General features: G+C 49.9%; 1 protein-coding gene across 1 annotated transcript in view; it reads right to left on the bottom strand.

The window, feature by feature from the left end:
* LOC142575917 (uncharacterized) overlaps nucleotides 1-12,247 on the bottom strand; it is a 35,999-nt gene extending 23,752 nt beyond the window's left edge. The window contains exon 1 of the mRNA XM_075685718.1: nucleotides 12,134-12,247. The gene's annotated coding sequence lies outside the window, so the exon portion shown is untranslated. The remainder of the gene's footprint in view (nucleotides 1-12,133) is intronic.
* Nucleotides 12,248-12,507: the final 260 nt, after the last annotated feature.

The following is a 12,507-nucleotide window of genomic DNA, read 5'->3' as shown; positions in this document are numbered from 1 at the left end:
TTGTTTTGTTGTTACCAGTCGACTCATGCTTTGCCGGGACCTTCGGATGCTTCCAGTTGTACCCCAGGCCGCCAGGCCAACGCTACCCTTGGGGCTTGCGACCCAGGTACAACCACGGGCGTCAGCGCCGAGTTCCCAACAACCGATGCCATCGGTGGGATCCAAACAACTGGTTGGCAGCGGTGAGATCGCCTCCGACTCCAAACATCTGGTTGGCAGCGGTGAGATCGCCTCCGACTTCAAACAACCGTCTGCCAGCGGTGAGATCGCGACAACGGAGGCCAGCAGCGAAGAGATGCAGTTGACTGTATGCTGAGCAGCTCAACGACGATCCGGGAGCAGTGCAACGAGCCCTGTGTGACGTCTGGTTGCCTGCAGCGGAACGACTGCGCGGAATTCCTGCCTGCGAGGTTTGGTGAGTGCGGGACTTTCTTCTTCTGAGCTTTGCCAGGCTTTTGTTAGTGTCAGAAACAGAGCTGGTAATTGTGGTTGTCGTTGCTGCCGGGTTAGTTTGCGGCAAGACAATAGTAAGCAGTAGAGAAAGCAGCATTCAGAGCTGCCATGGATTTGAAGTCGTTGCGCAAACCGAAATTGTTGGAGCTTGCAAGAGAGTTGGGTCTGGATGTCTCAGACAAACTAAGAAAACCTGAACTGCTAAAGGCTATTCTTGAGTTAGAAGCTGAGGATGACGAGCTGTCGGAATGCCTTGAGACCATTGAAGAGAGGGAGACTGCAAAAAGACAGGAGCGCGAACTTAAAGAGCAAAAAGAAAAAGAAGAGCGCGAAAGTAAAGAACAGAAAGAGCGAGAGCAACAAGAGAAAAAAGAAGAGCGTGACCGTCAACACGCTTTGGAAATGAAGCGTCTCGAAATAGAGATGGAACGCGCTCGTAATGGAAGTCAGGCACACGGTGCAGGAGAACGCGTATTGTTCAAAATGACTGACCTGATGCGGCCGTTTAAGCTTGGAGAGGACATTGGTTTGTTCCTGGTTAACTTTGAGCGAACGTGCGAGAAGCAGGGGTTCTCTCGGGAAACGTGGCCACAGCGCTTGCTCACTTTGTTACCCGGCGAGGCGGCCGACGTAGTCGCTCGCTTGGATAGAGAGGAGGCAGAGGATTTCGACACAGTGAAATCGAGTCTTCTAAAAAAGTACCGGCTGTCTGCGGAGGCGTTCCGTCGGAAGTTTCGGGAAAATGAGAAAGGCAGAAGTGAGTCATATAAAGAGTTTGCGTATAGGCTTATGTCGAACATGCAGGAGTGGCTCAAAGAAGAGAAAGCGTTTGGTGACCACGATAAAGTTCTGCAGTGCTTCGGGCTAGAACAGTTTTATAGTCGGTTACCGGAGAACGTGCGATACTGGGTCTTGGATAGGCCAGACGTTTGTACGGTGGCTAAAGCCGCTGAGCTAGCCGAGGAGTTTGTGACGCGTCGGGCTCGCGGAGCTAAGGACGGTCAAAAGGGTGAATTTGGCTCGAAGTTTGAGAGGCCGAAGTTCACACCCATGAGATTAAAGGGGGACACGCGTAGTGCGGATGCGAGTGAAAGCAGTCCGACCAAACGTAAAGAGACGGCGGCAGCCAAACGCAGAAAGCGGTTCGAGATGAGGCGAGCGGGCGTTTGTTATACGTGCCAGAAGCCGGGTCACTTTTCGGCGCAGTGTCCGGAAACAACACCAAAAGTTGTGTTTTTTTCAATAGGCAGCACTGACGAGAACATGAAGCTTCTCGAGCCTTACATGCGAGACCTCCTCGTGAACGGGAAAGAGTGCCGAGTGCTTCGCGATTCCGCAGCTACGATGGATGTAGTTCACCCGTCTTATGTAGAACCCCATATGTTCACGGGCGAGTGCGCATGGATCAAGCAAGCCGTGGAAGCTCATAGCGTGTGTCTGCCGGTAGCAAAAGTGCTTATTGAAGGACCTTTCGGAGCGCTTGAGACGGAGGCGGCAGTGTCATCTATGCTGCCCCCCCAGTACCCGTACCTATTTTCAAACAGGTCCGATCACCTCCTGCGCGAGAAGGGGCTTTTGTTTGGTGAAGCTAGTGTTCAGGCCTTAACCAGATCGAAGGTTCGGGAGCTCGCTGCAAAGGCGGTAGTTGCGGGGCCGACGTTATAAAACAACGAAAAAGGGTCAGAGGCGCAGCAAGCTGATATTCAGAGCACGCCCGAACTGAATAAACTTGAGTCTGTAACGTTAAAGGCGCCAGATACTGGAGAGGAAAATCCCGATGCGGGAAAGTTAGAAGAGCTATCTACTGATTTGCTCATCGCGCCTACGTCAGACGGACTTGATAGGTTGCTAAAAGTCAGCCGGTCGGCTTTGATAGCCGAGCAAAAGAAGGATGGTAGCCTAGAAAACATACGCTGCAATGTCAAGGAAGGTATCGCCAGGAAAAATGCGCGTTTTGTGGAAAGAGGTGGAGTCCTGTACCGGAAGTATCTAGACCGCAGAGGAGTGGAGTTCGATCAGCTGATCGTGCCTCAATGCTATCGTCAGGATCTGTTGCGCTTGACACACGGGGGTTCGTGGTCCGGACACCTAGGAGTTAAGAAAACTAAGGACCGTCTCTTGCAAGAGTACTGTTGGCCAAGGTGTTTTCGGGACGCAGACCACTTCGTGAGGTCATGTGACACCTGTCAGCGGGTGGGCAAACCAGGGGACAAATCGAGGGCGCCGTTGAAATTGGTACCTATCATTACGGAGCCTTTTAGACGGCTCGTTATTGATACAGTGGGACCTCTGCCGGTAACAGCCACGGGGTACAGACACATTTTGACTGTGATCTGCCCAGCGACAAAGTTCCCTGAAGCAGTGCCGCTTAAAGAACTCAGCTCAGTTGAGATAGTCAATGCACTACTGTCCATATTTGCGCGAGTTGGTTTTCCTGCGGAAATCCAATCAGATCAGGGCACAGTGTTTACTAGCGCTTTTACGACAACTTTTCTCGAAAGGTGTGGGGTAAAGCTGCTACACAGCTCAGTGTACCACCCACAGTCGAATTCCGTTGAGAAGCTCCACTCCGTCATGAAGCGCGTGTTGAGAGCCTTGTGTTTTGAACATCAAACTGACTGGGAGCTGTGTCTGCCTGGGGTGATGTTTGCGTTAAGAACCGCGCCGCATGCAGCTACGGGGTTTTCGCCAGCTGAACTGGTGTACGGTCGCTCGCTTCGATCTCCGCTTCGCATGCTTCGAGAATCGTGGGAAGGTAGGGGCGACGACCCAGTCGTGGTGGAGTACGTACTTAAGCTCCTCGAACGCTTAAGAAGGGCACAGGAGTTGTCAGGTGAAGCAATGGCAAAGGCCCAGCAGAGGGCCAAGGTTTATTATGATCGGACAGCCAGGGCCCGTCGTTTTGAGGTGGGCGATGAGGTCATGATATTGCGCACATCGCTAAACAACAAACTAGACGTGCAGTGGGAGGGCCCAGCACGAATTGTTCAGAAACTGTCGGACGTTAACTACGTGGTAAGTCTGCCAGGAAAGCGGAAAGCACAGCAAGTTTACCACTGTAATCTGCTCAAACCTTATAGACAAAGGGAAGCAGTGGTGTGCATGATGGTAAACGTTCCTGAAGAGCTTCCGGTCGAGCTTCCGGGACTAGGCTCAGTGACGAACAGGGAAGACACCGGTCAAGTCATTAGTGACCTTATCAGTAAAGCACCGCTGTCGCCCGAGCAGAAAACCGAACTACACCGGCTATTACAAGAGTTTCAAGGTCTGTTCTCTGAGAGGCCTGGTAGGACTTCTGTACTTACTCATGATATAGAACTTACCTCCCCAGAGCCAGTACGATCCAAGGCGTATCGGGTGTCACCCCGCCAGAGCGATATTATGGAGGCTGAGGTAAAGAAAATGCTACAGCTCGGTGTTATTGAGGCAGGTGAGAGTGATTATACCTCCCCTTTGATTTTAGTTGAGGTACCGGGCAAGGAACCTCGTCCTTGCGTCGACTACCGCAGGCTTAATTCCATCACTAAGGATCAAATTTATCCGATCCCTAACATCGAGGAGCGCCTTGAGAAAGTTAGTAGCGCTCAGTTTATTTCCACCCTAGATCTTGTCAGGGGTTATTGGCAGGTTCCACTTACAGAAGAGGCTAGTAGGTATGCGGCGTTAATTTCACCAATGGGAACATTCCGTCCTAAAGTGTTGAGTTTTGGTTTGAAGAACGCGCCATACTGTTTTTCAAGCCTCATGGATAAAGTGTTGCGGGGACAGCAAGAATTCGCTTTACCGTATCTAGACGACGTAGCGATATTCTCCGCATCCTGGTCTGAGCATATGGCACACTTGCGGGCAGTGCTAACCCGCCTGCTCGAAGCGGGCTTGACAGTAAAGGCTCCTAAGTGCCAGTTAGCACAGGCCGAGGTTGTCTACCTCGGTCACGTGATTGGTCAGGGTCGTCGCCGCCCCTCTGAAATAAAAGTGGCCGCTGTGCGAGACTTTCCGCAACCGCGCACGAAGACCGATATTCGGTCGTTCTTAGGTGTCGCCGGCTACTATCAGAGGTACATCCCCAGGTACTCTGATATCGCGGCTCCCCTGACGGATGCTCTAAGAAAGACAGAGCCTCAAACAGTCGTCTGGGACGAGACAAAGGAAAGAGCTTTTAGCGCCCTAAAGAGTGCCCTAACAAACCAGCCTGTGCTACGATCGCCAGACTATACAAAAGGGTTCATTGTTCAGTGCGATGCTAGTGAGCGAGGCATGGGCGTTGTACTGTGCCAACGGGAAAAGGGAGAAGTAGAACACCCCGTCCTGTATGCTAGTCGTAAGCTGACCAGTCGTGAGCAGGCGTATAGCGCCACCGAGAAAGAGTGTGCATGTCTCGTGTGGGCCGTTCAGAAATTGTCATGCTATCTAGCCGGCTCGAGGTTTATCATTGAGACGGATCACTGCCCTCTCCAATGGCTGCAGACCATCTCTCCCAAAAATGGCCGCCTCCTGCGCTGGAGCCTCGCTTTACAACAATATTCCTTTGAGGTGCGTTACAAAAAGGGGAGTCTCAACGGTAACGCCGATGGCTTAAGTCGAAGCCCCTAACGTAGGAATCAGCCTCAAAATTGTTTGTTACTGATGTTTTTCTTCCTGAGGCAGGATTTTTTTTAACATATTGCTTTTGTTTAGTGTTTCAAAGTGATGATATGCTTTCTAGTGCAATTTTCCAATTTGTGGACGCGTTCTGAGTGATGCTAGACTACTGTAAGGAACTAGGCAGTGGTATAAAAAGGGGAAAGAGCCTGGCAGGGCTTAGTGAGGGTTGTGCCGTGCTTGCTGACTGAGCGGTTGAGTTTCAGCGTAGTTCTAACGCTTGCCCGGAACGAGAACAAAAATGTGAACTCTCCCGAAGTCACTTTGCAGTGTCCCGTGCGAACCTGAACGAGAGAACGAGGCCTTCTCTGTGCGCTGCGCTCAAGAAACGTCGAGGGACGCCCGACTTCGGTTATGAGCATCATCGAGCGACATCCCTCCGGACAGCGGATGCAGTCCCCTGTCCATCGGGATCTCCTTCCCCCGGCGGGGCGGTCTGTTGCGTTTCGCCTGCGACACGCGGTTTTGCCGGCGCGACTGCGGCGGGGCGGCAGACATTTTGGCCCGTTCGGCGTCGCCGCAATGCTCCCCGCCAGGCGTTTCCAGGCGTTTCCAGGCATGTTCCGATGCCACGTGTCTTCATGTGCGTGTGTGAGTGTATGTGCCATTGTGCCCGAACCAGGCGGTGCGACAGCAGGGGTCACCCTCTCCTTCCAGTCATTGTGCCTGAACCAGGCGGTGCGACAGCAGGGGTCACCCTCTCCTTCCAGTCTTTGTGCCCGACCGGCGGCAGTGTGCGTCACCTTAGCCCATTGTACAATCACGTGCTCGTCTATTGAGGGGTTCCGTCTTGCCCTCAACTGCGAGAGTATAAAAACAGCTGCCCCCGGACGCCAAAAGGAGGGCTCCGTTTTTCTTCTGTTGAGTAAAGTGCTCTCCCGTCTCTCTACTTCGGTCAACCTGACCGCCAACTCTTTGCGATGTTAAAATAAACAAGTTGTTTTGTTGTTACCAGTCGACTCATGCTTTGCCGGGACCTTCGGATGCTTCCAGTTGTACCCCAGGCCGCCAGGCCAACGCTACCCTTGGGGCTTGCGACCCAGGTACAACCACGGGCGTCAGCGCCGAGTTCCCAACAACCGATGCCATCGGTGGGATCCAAACAGGCGACTCGACGTGCCATGCGAGCGCGATCGATGACTTCACGAGCGTACTCAGTTGCAACTCGTGGCACAGAATGGAGGATGGTGTCAAACGGTAGTGTGGGGTCGCGGCTATACAAAAGATAAAAGGGTGAATATGCTGCGGTGTCATGTCGAGACGAGTTATGCATGAACGTCACGCAAGCCAGCGTGGCATCTCAGTCGCGGTGATCGTTGGAGACGTACATCGACAGCATCTCTGTGATTGTTCGGTTGAAACCTTCAGTAAGTCCGTTCGTTTGTGGGTAGTAGGCGGTCGACAACTTGTGGTCAGGGGCACAAGAGCGGAGGGGGTCATCCACAACTCGAGACAAGGACGAGCGGCCACAGTGTGTAACTGTGGAGGTGCACCGTGGTGGAGAATGACGTCGTGAAGGAGAAAATCGGCGAGGCCAGTTGCGCAACTCGTCCGCAACGCCTTTATTATCGCGTAGCGTGTCGCGTAATCAGTAGCGACGATGATCCACTTGTTCGCTTATGTCGTTGTCGGAAAAGGGCCAAGCAGCTTAAGGCCTACGCAAAATAACGGTCGGAAGGGAACTTCGATGGGATGGAGTCGTTCGACAGGTGCCAGGGGAGGTTTCTTCCGACGCTGACACAATTCGTAAGTTGCGACATAACGACGCCAGAGCGGTAGAGACCCGGCCAGAAGAACCGGTGTCGTACGCGGTCGTATTTACCCAAAACTCCCAGGTGTCCCGCCGTTGGTGCATCCTGAAATTGTGCGAGAACGACGGGTCGCAGATGACGACGAAGGACAAGCAGCAACTCAGGGCAGCCAGGGTTGATATTGCGGCGGTAGAGGATGCCGTCACGCAGCACGAACATGCGGCACGTGCCGTCGGTGCAGCCACATTGCTCTCCGCCGATAATGGACTGTAAGGATGCGTGATGTTGTTGTTCGGCGCGCATGACGGTCATGTCAGTCAAAGCCATCACGGAGGTCACCGAATCATGCGCAACAGGATCGGGAGGATCCACGGGGTGACGCGAGAGGCAGTCAGCGTTCTTGTGGAGGCGTACAATCTTGTAATGGACACTAAATGAAAAGTACTGGAGCCGCAAAACACAGCGTCTAAGCCATCCAGTCGGGTACCGTAAGGAAGACAGCCAGCAGAGTGCGTGGTGGTCTGTGACGACCGAAAACATGCGGCCGTACAAATATGGCCGGAACATGGCGACAGCCCAAACTAAAGCCAAGCACTCCCGCTCGGTGATGAAGTAATTTCTCTCATCAGGCCAGCAGGCGGCTGGTGTAAGCTATTACGCACTCGGTACCATTCTTTGGTACCGAAAGGCCCGTTGCACGCCCGTTTCGATTATGCATGGGCCTCGGAAAAGCTGGTCGCTTGGCGCTCTTGGTGCATGGTGTAGAAAACAAGCCAAGGCAGCTATGGCCCCAGCAGGGGCAGCCGAGTTGGAACTGCTTCAGAGCTGTAGAGGCGCGGGGAGCGGCGAAAAATCCCGGGAAGAAAAGGCGGTCGGTGGGAAACGGCGAGAAAGCCGCTTCCCATATGACTCCCGGCGATAGCGGCCCGGGCAAGGGCGGTCAAGGGCGGTCGGTAAAGGTCACGTAGTCTCGGTGCTTGCGGAGCGCGCCGACGACACGTCCGTTCACTTCGGCCGACTGATTGGAACTCCCTGTGTTCCGAGCAGAGTTGGCGGCGCTGTTAGGCTCGGCGGTGGGTGAAACATTGCGGGTATTTCCATCAAAACGGCTGAGGTTGGTCGGTGTGCGAGGTGTTGAGGACCACGAGTTGCGACAGAATCGGGCGACATGACCAATGCGGCGACAGGTGAAACATATCGGTTGGTCGTCGGTAGCACTCCACTTAGTCGGGTTGCGATAACGTGGAGAGAAGCGTCGGGGTGGAGCGAAAATAGTAGAAGGGCGTTCGTTAGCTCTGGGATTGGCGACAGCAAACACAGACTATAAACCAATGTTTTCGAGTTGCTGGCGAATGATGGCTTGTACGAGGGGAACTGAAAATGTGTTAGCATCAGAGCTACGCGAACAGAAAGCTGCGGGCGCCATCTCATCCAGTTCACGTCTAACGATTCGCAAGACGTCCTCTGATGGTGACGCATGCTGCTGTGCGGGTTGACCTTCACACGTCGACGTCGTGGCAGTATTGGAAAGACGGGCGAATGGTTGCAAGACGCGCCGGATTTTGGCCTGCTTGAATTGTCGGCACTCTTTAATGATAGCTTCAGCTGTAGAACAACTCTTGCACATGAGCAGATTAAACGCGTCTTCAGCAATGCCCTTAAGCACGTGCGCGACCTTCTCAGCTTCTGTCATGCCGTGATCGGCTTTACAACAAAGTTCCAGCACGTCCTGGATGTAGGAGATATGGGACTCCGTAGGGAATTGGGCACGCGAGGCCAGTCCCTGCTTTGCGGCAATTTTACGGCCGGCTGGTTTGCGAAACAACTCTGTGAATTTTTTCTTTGCATTGGTCCCAGCTGGTTAGCTCCTCTTTGTGGTTTTCGTACCACACCTTTTCCGTGCCTCACACGTAGAACAACAGGTTAGCTAGCATAAGTGGAGGGTGCCATCTGTTGATTCCACTCACGCGTTCGTACATGGCCGCCCACTCTTCAACGTCGGCGCCATCGGTCCCGCAGAAAGCCCCAGGATCCTTGGGTTGCACAACGACAACCGAAGGTGACAATGACGTAGCTGGCGATGGTGACGTTGGAGGCGGCAGCGACGTTGATCCCGCGTGCTCACCGTCATTCACGGTGCGGACGGTGATGCGACGTCCCCTGCGGAGCTCCGTTTCCAGCGGTGGTACCCCGCACCTCTCACCAATATGTTGCGGGGATGATGCGAGTTCAAGTTTCATTGATAAATATAATTTATTTACACCTAATCAATTTGGTTTTCGGAAAAATAAATCAGTTGAACTGGCACTCCTGGAGCAAAAAGAGTATATTCTTAAACAATTTGAATATAAGGCGCTCGTTCTCGGTATCTTTATTGATTTTTCAAAGGCCTTTGATTTAGTAAACCATAAAATAGTGTTGAAGAAATTGCATTGCTATGGTATTCGTGGACAAGCCCTAACGCTTATTGACTCTTATTTATCGAACAGACAGCAGGTCGTTCAGATAAGCGACTCTATTTCCGGAGTGAAACCTTTGCTGTGTGGAGTACCACAGGGCAGTATTCTAGGCCTACTATTATTTAATATTTATCTTAGTGATATTGTAAATATTAATTGCGAGGCGAAATACATAATATATGTTGATGATACCAGCATACTTTTTTCAGGGCATGATATTCATGAGCTTATCAGAACTTGTAATCACACAATGAACACGCTAGGGAGATGGTCAGCGGCAAATGCTATGCCTATTAACGAAAGTGAAACAAAAGCTGTTATATTCCGACCAAAAAATAAAATTATTCCCCCTCATGAAGACATAGTACTGAGTACTCACACTATTGAAATAGTTGACCATTTTAAATGTCGGGCATATTTTTTTCCGCCAATATGAGTTGGGATTACCACGTGAGACACGTTCTGCAAAAATTAGCTCAGGTGACAGGTGTAATTGGTCGGCTTCGATACTTACTTCCTAAAGGAATCAAGCTTCCACTCTATCATTCGTTCTTTAGCTCTCGCTTAAATTATTGCCAACTAGTATGGGGTACCAACGACGGTCACAAATCTAAATCAAATATACTTGGTTCAGAAAAAATGCATTAGGCATATTTTCAACGCACCTTTTGCAGCATCTACTAATGTTTTATTCTGCACTTCAGGAATAGTTAAAAGACACCAGACATACAATTACACGTTAAGCAGAAGATTCAAATTAGAAACTTGTAAGAACATAACGAATTTGCGTGTTCTGGCCAATTTAAGAATTAGGCATTTAAATTATCCCACGCGTCATGGAGAAAAGTGGGAAGTAGACACAGTACGATTAAACTCCGGAAAAGAGCGCTTCTCGTACACTCTTCCGTCCCTCCTCAATCACTATGACCTTAACAATTTTGACTTATTTGTTTGTTCATATCAGGATATCCGCAAGTTATACACAGTGATGTATAGCTCTGATATTTCTACTACTTAACACTGGTTATACTACAAACTTTGTCTCGTTTATCATATCCATAACCGTACCGAATTGTGTCATGTGGTTGTATGTAACTATTTGTAACAAATTGATTTCTATATTGTTTTTTCCTGTACATTCAGTGTACTTATTCTAGACATCTGTAATTTGATCGCAGTTCAGATATTCATTTTTCTAAGAAACTATTCTGTATTTAATTTTTGACGACTGTAAAAATTGCCTTCTGTATTACCTTAGCATTTCCTTTACTTAGTGTGTGCCCTATAGTACTACGCTGTCTGTTAAGTTTCAATTCTTGATTTATTTTACGGTAGTGCTGTCACCGCTCCGAAATTTTTCCATGGCGCTGTGGCCTAGTCAAGCTGTACTGAAAAATAACTTTTTGTCACAGTCCTTCTTTCTGTATCATTGACAGAATGAAAATAAAGATTGACTGATATAAAAACTATTTTTACAATATATATACAGGATGAGTCAGAATAGATAAGATGGCTGACCAACAACAACGCGCAGCAGCCAGCGTCTCGGATCTTCTACTTCCTCTCTTCTCTCATCCTTCTGTAACAATATATAGGCTGGCTACGTCTGCACATATCTGCATTGAGTGAAGCCACGCGGTGTTTACCACAAGACAGCAGCTGCTTCTATGTAAAAAAAAAAAAATCTGCAAAGGCACTTAAGACTGCTTATGTGCGGGAATGCGAAAGCATTATACCGTTTGTGGGACTCGGGAACGCCATGAATGCGCTCATGTACACGCTGATGACGCTGCGCTACCTCCTCCCCACTGACACGTGCATGAAAATGAAGCGTGTCAATGACACGTGCACTCGTGTCATGGCCAATGACACGTTTGCTAGGCCATAAATTTCGTGAATCAGGTGGTTGCGGCGTGATGAGTGAAATGACCCACACACTAGGCATATCGTGAGTCAGCCAGAACCAGTGCCGCTGTGACGTCGGGGAACCGTGCTCACGTCGCCCTCCCCCCCCCCGCAGTGCGGGTACATTTCCTACCCAGACCAAAATTTACCATTTTTTTTTCAGAGCCATTAATTTACTTTGTTTACAGGAACCTTCATGAGAAATTTGACGTCAATTCGAGTATTTTCTTTCGTATATTTACTTATTTCGCCGTCAGCCCGTTTTGTTAGCAACTTTCAGTCACGCCGACGACGCCGATGGAGTTTAGTTCAATGGAGAATATAATGCTTTCGCATTGAAAAGTGACACTAGCAAGAAATCGAGAAGCGAAGCGACTAAATTAGCGTACATGGAAAATGAAGTCGCGTGAAACAGGTCTACACAAACATGCAATTTCTCGCTGCGCACATATTGCTCAGGAAGCGGATACGCTGGCTGCAGTATTGGTGGAATAAACGAAATCTAACCAGTGGATATAGAAAAAAAAATATTTATTAGTTCCGATGGCCGGCTGCCTTTAAAGAGAGGCGGGCTGAAACAGGCATGGTCCTTATATCGTTTATTCTTGCCAACAAATCAGTGTAGATAGTCCACAATAAGTGCTCAAAGGCGTTGCATTCCGAATGGACACCTGTTTCCAGATTCGCACGCGAGTGCGACTTCACAAAGGTAATGACACCGTGCTGGATCACGGTATCTTTGTTTGTTTATAAGACTGGTCAACGTCCGTCTGGCCATGTGATATCTTGGTTGTAGCTTCCGAATGGTAAGCACCATTCAGTGTTAAGACGAGGCACTGCAGCTCTATAAGAGTACTTCATAATCGTCTGTCGTTATCCACTATTTCGCTAGATAAAATAAATGGCGTTTGCGCAAATACTTACACATTCCTGAGCCGGCCTGAGATATCGGTTACTTTGGAGAGAGCGCTCCGACCCGACGAACGCAGGCAAGTTCACTTCTTTGCCCTTTTCATTGGCGAAAAGTACACAGTAGGCTGAGTGTTGCACGATCTATAACCAGCGTACCTTTTCAAGCTTTATGAATTCCATTCGTTAAACAGTGAAACAGTTTTGTAGTACATGCAGGATTTTCAAGCTGTGGATTAATGACAGTCATTAATATCGAGCCACCCACTATACAGTTTGTTTCTGTTAAAGAAAGAAAACAAAACTGGTTGCTCTGCTATACCGATTCTAGTAACGAAAAAGAAGTTTAATTAAAATGTGGCTCTGCATGCGCAAACCACGATCTGTCT

This window comes from Dermacentor variabilis, chromosome 3 (assembly GCF_050947875.1).
Source record: "Dermacentor variabilis isolate Ectoservices chromosome 3, ASM5094787v1, whole genome shotgun sequence".
Classification (NCBI taxonomy): Eukaryota; Metazoa; Arthropoda; class Arachnida; order Ixodida; family Ixodidae; genus Dermacentor; species Dermacentor variabilis.
Note: the sequence above shows the minus strand (reverse complement) of the source record. Positions and strands in the feature narration are given on the sequence as shown.